Genomic DNA, 9126 nt, shown 5'->3' on the forward strand with positions numbered 1-9126 from the left:
TGGGAAAATGGCTGGAGTCTCAAAAGTGGCTCATAAGCTCCTTCTCTTCCCCTTCTCCCACCAGACACTTTGTGAGGTAGGTAGGGCTGAGAGAGTTCCGAAGAACTGTGACTAGCCCAAGATCATAAGAACATAAGAACATAAGAACTAGCCTGCTGGATCAGACCAGAGTCCATCTAGTCCAGCATTCTGCTACTCGCAGTGGCCCACCAGTTGCCTTTGGGAGCTCACATGCAGGATGTGAAAGCAATGGCCTTCTGCTGCTGCTGCTCCTGAGCACCTGGTCTGCTAAGGCATTTGCAATCTCAGATCAAGGAGGATCAAGATTGGTAGCCATAGATCGACTTCTCCTCCATAAATCTGTCCAAACCCTTTTTAAAGCTATCCAGGTTAGTAGCCATCACCACCTCCTGTGGCAGCATATTCCAAACACCAATCACACGTTGTGTGAAGAAGTGTTTCCTTTTATTAGTCCTAATTCTTCCCCCCAGCATTTTCAATGAATGCCCCCCGGTTCTAGTATTGTGAGAAAGAGAGAAAAATGTCTCTCTGTCAACATTTTCTACCCCATGCATAATTTTATAGACTTCAATCATATCCCCCCCCAGACGTCTCCTCTCCAAACTAAAGAGTCCCAAACGCTGCAGCCTCTCCTCATAAGGAAGGTGCTCCAATCCTTCAATCATCCTCGTTGCCCTTCTCTGCACTTTTTCTATCTCTTCGATATCCTTTTTGAGATGTGGCGACCAGAACTGAACACAGTACTCCAAGTGCGGTCGCACCACTGCTTTATATAAGGGCATGACAATCTTTGCAGTTTTATTATCAACTCCTTTCCTAATTATCCCCAGCATAGAGTTTGCCTTTTTCACAGCTGCCATGCATTGAGTTGACATTCCCATGGAACTATCGACTAAGACACCCAAATCCCTTTCCTGGTCTGTGACTGATAGCACTGACCCCTGTAGCGTGTATGTGAAGTTTGGATTTTTTGCCCCTGTGTGCATCACTTTACATTTTGCTACATTGAACTGCATTTGCCATTTCTTAGCCCACTCACCTAATTTATCAAGGTCCGCTTGGAGCTCTTCGCAATCCTTTGTGGTTCTCACCACCCTACATAATTTGGTATCATCTGCAAACTTGGCCACCGCACTACCCACCCCTACTTCCAGGTCATTTATGAATAAATTAAAGAGCACTGGTCCCAATACGGATCCTTGGGGGACACCACTCGCTACATCTCTCCTTTGTGAGAACTTCCCATTTATACCCACCCTTTGTTTCCTGTTCCTCAACCAGTTTTTAATCCATAGGAGGACTTCCCCTCTTATTCCTTCATTGCTGAGTTTTCTCAACAGTCTCTGGTGAGGAACTTTGTCAAAAGCCTTTTGGAAATCCAAGCAGACAATGTCCACTGGTTCCCCCTTATCCACATGCCTGTTTACACCCTCAAAGAACTCTAGCAAGTAAAGCAGGACTTGCCCCGCAAAAGCCATGCTGACTCTTTCTCAGCAGGTCTTGCTTTTCTACATGTTTTGTAATTTTATCTTTAATTATAGATTCTACTAATTTCCCAGGAACAGATGTCAAACTGACTGGCCTGTAATTTCCAGGGTCCCCCCTAGACCCTTTCTTAAAGATTGGTGTGACCTTGGCCATCTTCCAGTCTTCAGGGATGGAGGCAGATTTCAGGGATAACTTGCATATTACCCAGCAGGTTTCATGTGGAAGAATGGGAAGCAAGATTGGTTCACCAGATAAAAGGCCACCACTCATGTGGAGGAGCGGGAAATCAACCCCGTTCTCCAGATTAGAGTCCACCCGCTCTTAACCACTACACCATGCTGTGGATGTACATATGTGGATGACATTATCTCTGTACACCTGATAATATTTATGACATAATTTTAACATTATCTTTTCATTTCCAGTCTCTCATTATAATATTTTAGCCCGCCCGTGGAGACTACTGGACCCAGAGAGGTTCCAAGAAGCTCTGCGGGAGACCCCACCTACCGGTTGCACCCTTGATGAGCTGGTAGAGGGCTGGGATACCAGGCTCTCTGAAGCCATTGAGGCTGTCGTGCCAAAGCGCCCTCTCCGCTCCCGCACCAGACTGGCTCCTTGGTATACAGAGGAGCTGTGACGGATGAAGCAGGAACTGAGACGGCTGGAGCGTGTGTGGCGGCAGACCCTTGACGAGGAGACAAGGCACTCGAATCGGACATTTATGAGATCCTATGAGGATGCTGTGAAGGCTGCAAAGAGGGCATTTTTGCTTCCTCTTTAGCAGAAGCTAGCTCGCATTTGGCACAATTGTTTAGGGTGATTTGGTCATTGACGACTTCAGCTATGGGTCCTAAATTAGAGGAATTGGCTGTAAGCTGTGAGACATTTGCAAGCTACTGGAGCACCTTCCCTATGAGGAGAGGCTGCAGCGTTTGGGACTCTTTAGTTTGGAGAGGAGGCGGCTGAGGGGGGATATGATTGAAGTCTACAAAATTATGCATGGGGTAGAAAATGTTGACAGAGAAAATTTTTCTCTCTTTCTCACAATACTAGAACCAGGGGCATACATTGAAAATGCTGGGGGGAAGAAATAAGATGCACCTGAATAACCAGGGGCAGCCATTGCTGCCGGGGTGAGCAGCGTAGCAAAATAAGGGGTTGCAAGGTAGGAATTGCATGCTGCAGACTTCGGGTGCAATGATTGGCTCCCAGCCGCTTTGGCGGGAGGAGCCAGAGTATATATTGACGCCTCTCCCGGTCCGCGCCCTTCCCGGCGGCGAGACCCAGCAAGGCGTGGTGGTGCGGTCGGAGTCTCGTATAAGGCCTGGAAGGAGACTGGTTGCGGCCTCTAAAACTTGCCTTTTCTTTCCTTTTTCCGACCTTTCCTCATCTCGCTTGCTCTCACTTTTATTCCTTTTCTCTCCTTGCTGGTCGTGACCGGTCTCGCGCTCGCATGGGTCCCAAGCGGGCTTCGAGCAAGGAACCTTCGGGCAGAGCTCGAGCCCTCCAAAATAGGGTTCGGGCCCAGACCGGCCCGGGGTCTCCGGAAGGTGGCCCGGTGGTCGGGCGGATTGGTGCAGCAACGCGGGCGGCTGCGGCTTTGGGCCTGTCTCCCATTGGCCGGGGCAGGCCCGCTGGCCCAGGGGAGCGCCCCTTCCCGGCTGGGGAGGGCTCTCCCGCGGCCCCGACGGAGCCGGCCGGCGACGCGGGCACTGATCCTTTCTTGGTCCGCAACCTAGCGGACACGCTGCTGCACCTCTCGCAGGCCCTCGGCGGCGTGGCCAGCGAGTCCGGTCCCTCGCCGGGTGCCGGGGAGCCGGTGCCCTCCACGTCGGTGGCTGCCGGCGTGGCCCGGGCGGGCACCTCGAGCGGGGCGGCGGAGGCCCTCCAGCTCTCGTCGCCAGTCAGCGCGTCCACGTCGGTGGACGCATCCGTTGGCCCCTCCGTTCGGGAGAGCAGGAGGAGGAAGCGGTCGTCGAGGCGTTCGCGGTCCTCCAGGCGGTCTCCCAGCTCGTCATCTTCGGGTGAGTCCTCTGAGGACGACGATGCCCAGGTTGGGGGGGAATTTTGGTTCCAGGGGGAACACGTGCCCGCTCTCCCGCTCTGGATTGCAAAGCGCAGGCGCTTGGGGGGTGCGGAGGTGCCCCTTTCCAGCCCGGCTCAGGACGACCGCGGCAACCCGCCCGGGTCCCACCTACCCAGGAAGCTCCGGGAGCGGGCGCTCGACGGGTATTATGTCGATATCTTCAAGTTTCCCCGGCGGGAGGGTGAGCACGGCTTGACGGGGGGGAAGCGGATAGGAAGCGGCGGGACACGGCGGCAGCCGAGCGCACTTTTAACAACTGGCTGCAGGGCTTCACTGAATTCCTTGCCCTTGTCGGGGCCGCCTACCCCCTGCGAGCTTGGCACCTGGCAGCACACATGTCCCATGTGCTGCGGGCTCGGGCGCTGGCCGGCGAGTCAGCGGCCATTGCCTACGATGAGGCCATCAGGAAGAATGCGTCCCACAAGAGCCGGTTCCGCTGGGACCTTATCCACGACCAAACCTGGATGGTCGTCGTCCAGCCGGCCTTGAAAGGGGCCGCCGAGCCATCTGCCCCCGACAAACCCGCAAGAGCTTTCCCGGGGCGGGCGGGGGCCAGAGGGCTTTGTTGGGAATTCAACCGGGGCGCTTGCCAGCGGCCCAAGTGCAGGTTCGAGCATGTTTGTTCCAACTGTTCTGGAAGTCATAGCAGGGCGAGCTGCCCCAAGCCGGCGGGGCGCTCTCCCTTTCGGCAGGCCCGGTCCCCCGGCGCCGGGCCCTCTCACAAAGATTCCGGTGGTTAAGCAGCGCCCCTGCCCCTGCAAAACACTGATGTTTTTTCCCAATTGCAATCGCTGGCTCCCACACCCGTTCGCCTCCGGCCCTTGTTGTCGTGGCTGCAGCGTTACCCAGACAGGAGTGCCGCGCGCCTCCTGGGGGAAGGTTTCTCCTCTGGTTTCCGCATCCCTTACCGAGGCCCTCGCAGGGCCTACCAGGCGCACAATTTAAAGTCAGTCCGAGAACTCCCTGGCGTGGTGGCTGACAAACTTGCCAAGGAAATCAGGGCCGGGCCGCATAGCGGGCCCCTTCAGCCACCCGCCCCTTCCCAGCCTCAGGGTCTCACCAATTGGCGTGGTGCCCAAAAAAGCCCCGGGGGAGTATCGTTTAATACAACACCTCTCTCACCCCCTGGGCGACTCCGTTAACCATTTCATAGACCCCGAGGTCTGTTCTGTACGGTATGCCACCCTGGATGAGGCCATAGCCTCCATTAGGCAGGCAGGCACTGGTGCCCTCCTGGCAAAATGTGACATTCAATCCGCCTTCCGGCTCCTGCCCATTTCCCCCCTGGATTTCGAGCTGCTGGGCATCCATTTCCAAGGCAGCTGGTACGTGGACAAGGCCATGCCTATGGGCTGTTCTTTCGCCTGTGCAGCTTTTGAGACCTTTAGCACGTTTCTCGAATGGGCATTTAAGCAGAGGGTGCCCTCCGGGCGAGTTACTCATTATTTGGATGACTTTTTGTTCATTGGTGGGCAGGGCACCAGGGAATGTGATCTTGCTTTGCAGGCTTTTCAGGCCCTGACGGCTGAGCTGGGGGTCCCCTTGGCTCCCAACAAGACTGAGGGGCCCTCCTCTGCCCTTTGTTATTTGGGCATCCACCTGGATACGGTCCAAGGCACCTCTTCGCCTCCCCTAATGGATAAGCTCCTGGCCCTCACCCACCTGTTGCAATCTGTGCTTCTCCTCAAGAAATGCAGGGTTCGCCAGGTCCAATCCCACTGGGCCACCTTACCTTCCTGCTTGTGGGTGGTGGCGCCCGGCAGGGCTGCTCTGCTCTCGGCTGGCCAGGGTCCTTGTCGGGCTGTAAGTCCCCTGATCACCCCCTCCGGGTATCCCGGGGTCTCAGCGAGGATCTGCAGGGCCCATATGGCGTTCCTGGGTGGGCTTCAACGGTATTTCCCCTGTGGCAGACACCTTCTGGTGAACCCGGCCTGGAGCTGCAGGTGCACCCTGACGCCTCTGGTGCCTTTGGCTTCGGGGTTTATTTTCAGGGCCGGTGGGCGCAGGGCCTCTGGCCCCCGGCCTGGCAATCACAGGGCATTACTAGGGACCTCACCTTTCTGGAGCTGTTTCCTATCCTGGTGGCGGGTGCACGCCTGGTACCCACCCTCTGGCAAAATAGACGGGTGCTTTTCTGGTGCGATAACCAGGCTGTGGTTCGTGTGGTGAACAGGCAGTCCTCCAAGTCGGCACGGGTCATGCGCTATCCGCAATTTGGTTCTTACCTGTCTCTCTTTAAATACTTCCTCTAAAAGCCGCGCTTGTCTCCAGGCTTGCAGAATGAGATTGCTTCACTTTATCCTCGCCAGCAGGTGGGATCGCTTTCGGTGCCTGGCCCCCGGGGCGGAGCTGTTCCCCGGCTTGGCTGTGCAGCCGGCGTCCCTCCTGGGAACCTTGGCAGCCAGCAGTCATCACAGGTGTTTTGAACTCGCTGGCACTCGGCCACATGCAGGCAGTACGACCGAGCCGTGCAAGGGACTTCCCTCGTGGAGTCACTGCCGTGACCACCCGGGAGGGATGTCCGCTGGGCGGGCGGGACACCGGGCCTCCCTCCTCGAAAATTCTTGTCCCGCTTCATGGGCAGGGGATGCACCGCCGCACCATGGGGGTGCAGCTACGGGCATCGCCTTCTTCTGCAGGGTCTCGGGTTTCCTGGACGCTACTCAAGGCGCTTGTCGCGGCGCCGGGCTGGTGGCCGGGTTGGCGCAGGGTCAGCCCCAGGCAGAGGCCCCAGGCTTCCAGTCACCAGGGGAGAGGTGCTCTGGGCAGTCACTGGGGTTTTATGGCAGGTGTGCGCTTCCCGCTATGAGCCGCTTGCTCTTCACAGCCGCCTTCCACCTGGCTCACCATGGGGCTTTCAGGCCCGGGGAATTGGTCGCCTCCGCTAGGGATCGGCCTTCCAGCACCGTTTCCGCAAAGGGAGCAATCTGGTCCCGTCAGGGGACATGGTCTCATGCTTGGCTGGTTTCCATTCAAAAACCGACCAGGGAGGGTCACGGGTGCATGGGTCACCATGCCAGTATTGCCGGGTTTAATGCATTCCTGCCCCCTTCCTCCACTCATCGAAAGTGGCTCCGGCACAGGCTAATGGGTGGGTGGCATGCTCTTAGTGCATGAGGATGTGGGTCCCCCCTCACCAGGTTCCAGTTCCTGGCGGTGTTCCGGGCATGCCTGATTCGGGCTGGGCTGCCAGCCACCGAATTTGGGCCTGCACTCGCTCAGGATAGGAGCTCACGCAACAAGCGGCGCAGGGATGGCAGGGACCCAGGAAGACATTTGCACCTTTGGGCAGGTGGCGCAACCGGGGCCTTTCGGGCGCATATTCGCTCACACCTGACTGCAGCACTCTTTCCACAGTGCCTCCAGGGACGCCGCAGACCGTCTTTCGGCAGGTGTGGGTCGTCGGGCACAGCCTCGCCAACCGTGTCGAAGAATAATGCCTGCACTTCGGACTGGGGCCGGCACCTTGGACTCAAGGCACGCGTGAGGATTGTGTGGTTAGGGCAGGGGCACATGCTGTGGGTACAGCTGGTTTCTCCAAAATTATTGATTATATCTTTCAGTCGGCCACGCCGGACCTATTGGTCATCTATTTGGGGGAGGAGGACCTCCCTGCCAGGTCGGGCCCTTGACCTGCGGTGTGCGGTGGCAACGGCTACTTCGGAGCTTTGCTGTGGCATCGGCCTTGAGATGACTCTGGTATGGTCTGAGATGTTGCAGCGGGTCCACTGGAGGGGAGCTGCGTGGATCTCACCTTGCCGTGGACATTGTGGGCCTGCAGAATACCAACAAGGCGGTCAGCCAAGGTGGTCATCTCCCTTGGGGGAGCGGTGGCGGACCACTCCGAGATCTCCCGGGAAAACAGAGACTACTTCGAGCCGGATGAAGGTCCGCCCTAACCCACATGGGGGTCTGGACACGTGGGCTTCAGTACATTCAGCTCACTCTCCTCCGATGGTTAAAGATAAGGACAGGCTCAGGCTTGGAGGGAGCTTGGGTGCTGCAGCCGTGCAGGGAGGGCAGCTTCGCATGGCGGGTTTGCAACGGTGTCGCATCTGGGGAGAGAACGGTGACGCTTCCTGCTAGGGCTCCCAGGTTTGTGCCCTGTTATGGCCGAGGGTGGTGAGAATGCGGGCAGGCTGGCAGGTCGGCAGGCCGGGCCGCTGCCGGCCACCCCAGGGAGTGGGTTGGGTGCGGTCGCGGAGTGACTATGGGCTTAGCCGGGTGCCCGACACCCCAGCAAGCAAGGCAGGAGGGCTGGCTGTGTATGGCAGCTTGGGGTTTAGCGATGGCACCTCCTCAGTATGGGCGGGAAGAGGGTGGAAGCAAGGGAGTGCATCTCTGGGGAGCTTCCCGCTTCCCAGCCAGTCCCATATATGATGGGGATGGGATGTCGCGACCCGCTTACAGCCCAGCTCTTTTGTACATAGTTATTAAGGCTGTTATGTTTGGATATTTTTTAATAAACAGAGCTCGCGGCCCATTCCTTTTCCAGCCTGTCGCCGTGGGTGTAATTATGGTATTGTAAAAGTGCAAGTAAGCCTCACCATCTGCAGCAAAATAAGATGCACCTGGACAACTAGGGGCAGCCATTGCCAAGTTGCCGAGGGTGCAGCCGTGAGCGTAGCAAAATAAGGGGGGTTGTAAGGTGGTGGAATTGCATGCTGCAGACTTCTGGGTGCAAATGATTATTGGCTCCCAGTCAGCTTTGGCGGGAGGAGCCAGGGCGGGCATATATGGACGCCTCTCCCGGGTCCTGGCTGCACTCTTCCTCGGGCGGCGGTAGACCCAGCAAGGCGTGGGCTCCACCCACCACTCCCCTGGTAACTGGGTTCATAGGGGTTTCTTTGGGGCCTCCTACTGTCGCAGCCTGGCTGGGTTTGCAATGGTGTGTCGCGACATCACAAGGGGAGAGTAACGAAGCCTCCCGCTAGGGCTCCCAGGCTTGTGCCCACTGTTATGGGCCGGGGTGGTCGCTGGGTGGCTGGCAGGCCGGGCAGGCCGGGTCAGCTGCCGGCCACCCCAGGGAGTAGAGGTTGGAGTCGGGTCGATGGTAGGCTGACCCATGGGCTGCCAGCTCGGGTGCCCGGCCACACCCCAGCAAGCAAGGCAGGAGAGGCTAATGGCCGTAAAAGCGCCTTGGGGCTTAATGCCGATGCCCGCCTCCTCAGTTCTGGGCGGGAAGAGGGTGGAAGCAAGGAGTGCATCTCTGGGGCTTCCCTTCCCGCCAGTCCCATATGATGGGATGGGATGTGCGACCCGTTTGCCGCCCAGCTCTTTTGTACATAGTTATTGCTGTTATGTTTGATATTTTAATAAACGGGCTGCGGCCCATTCCTTTTCCAGCCTGTCGTCGTGGTGTAATTATTGTGCAAGTAAGTCTCACCATCTGCAGCAATTAGAACTAATAAAAGGGAACACTTCTTCACGCAACGTGTGATTGGTGTTTGGAATATGCTGCCACAGGAGGTGGTGATGGCCACTAACCTGGAGAGCTTTAAAAGGGTTTGGACAGATTTATGGAGGAG

This window comes from Sphaerodactylus townsendi, unplaced genomic scaffold (assembly GCF_021028975.2).
Source record: "Sphaerodactylus townsendi isolate TG3544 unplaced genomic scaffold, MPM_Stown_v2.3 scaffold_30, whole genome shotgun sequence".
NCBI lineage: Eukaryota > Metazoa > Chordata > Lepidosauria > Squamata > Sphaerodactylidae > Sphaerodactylus > Sphaerodactylus townsendi.